Source organism: Megalops cyprinoides, chromosome 6 (assembly GCF_013368585.1).
Source record: "Megalops cyprinoides isolate fMegCyp1 chromosome 6, fMegCyp1.pri, whole genome shotgun sequence".
Classification (NCBI taxonomy): domain Eukaryota; kingdom Metazoa; phylum Chordata; class Actinopteri; order Elopiformes; family Megalopidae; genus Megalops; species Megalops cyprinoides.
The window spans coordinates 10,937,770-10,939,446 of record NC_050588.1 but is presented as its reverse complement, the minus strand read 5'-3'; positions in this window follow the sequence as shown (position 1 = coordinate 10,939,446).

Genomic DNA, 1,677 nt, shown 5'->3' with positions numbered 1-1,677 from the left:
CAGCTCACCCTTACAATAACGTCCAAATTTGACTCAGGTGGTATTGCAGGACAGAAACCTATCAGAACACTGTGTTTTTAATTAATTAATCTGCGTAATACTTGCCTGGATGTTTCAGGTTACCTGAGGAGAGGGTTGTTTCATAACACAGCAGGGCTTTGTGGAAGATTTTATGAGACTAACTGGGCATAAACATTGCCACGTGCCAGGTTAAGGTTTGAGAAGGACAAGGTGGAGGTTCTGACATTTGTGAGGTTTGTCACAATGACTAGATGCCCCCTTGTGGTGGAAAGATCTAAATTACTGCTGAACATAATTAAAAGAAATTCACACAACTAGATGTCTTTTATGTGAACACCAAGTTTGCAAAATTATAATTCTATCATGCGTTATAACCTTGAATGAAATTGTATATTGTATTAATTTAATAAAATATTCATATTTATACACTGGGTAGCAAGTATACAAGTTCAATCAGCATCAATCTGTGAAGTATGTATGTGCATGTCACATAAGGAGATGTTTACGCTAAGGCTGTGAAGAGATTCAGTTTCATACTTTAAATAAAAAGGTTGTCTGCTCGAGGCCCCCTGGCAATCTTCATACCATGTATTCTGAGAGCTCAGGTTGACACTGCACATACTGTAACACGCATAACACGTTCACGGTGCAAGAACAAGTGTCCTCTGGGAACTGATGGTGGCCTTGATGTGTAAGAGAAAGCCACAGTCCAGTGATGTAATACTAGTTTGACGCACTCAGTCGATGGGGAGACAATGAAAAGTCTTTCTTTGTGGAGCAGACTTGTATTTATAGCTTAAAAGAAGGGTCCCTTTATTGTATGGTTCTAATGGAGCCAATCCTCTCAACGATGGCCCTATAGAAGCGTTGGGCACGCTGAGGAAACCAAACCCCTCCTGTGACTTCCTGAAATAGGCCATAAACTATTCATACGGCAGGTTCAGTTGTGGCACACCTAGGGCTATCGGATTTGCAGGAGTCTGTAGAGATTTTTTTGATGCTATCCGATGTCTATCTTCAGATAGCAGGAGACACTTGCACGTTATACTGCTCCTTCCTGGAACCACAGTAGGAGCTGCAACAACATAACTGATTCACAAGTTTCGCTGGACAAATCCCACAGGATTTTTCTTATGAAATGCTTTAGGTGGATTTGACAAAGGTTTGACACAAAACATAATGAAGTGATGAAAAAGGAACAAGATCAAGGCATTGTCAAGGCACAAAAACTAAAAATGGCTGCTAGTGGTGTGCACTGAACCTGAAGCAGCTGATGAAATTTGCCACAAATATTTTCAACGATTTCTCACAAAGCCTTAAAAAATTCAGAGCCAGCATTACTTTATGTCATAGGATACATGATGCTTCTAGGACAATAAGTTTGGATACAACAAGATTTTTTAGCATCACTTTGGAATGGCTAAACGCTCTGCACTTGATTGAATCAAACCTTTAAATATTCCCTGTTTTACTATCCAGCATGTCATATTACAGGTCAACACCTCATCCATTCATCTTTTCTTTATGAAGAAAACGGGATGACAAGGAAATGATTGAATCACATATGTTTATTGTTGTAAAACAAGCTAAAACAACACATTTCATTCATTACAACCTGTTACATTCATAACTGAAGTCCATACAAACGCATTCGCT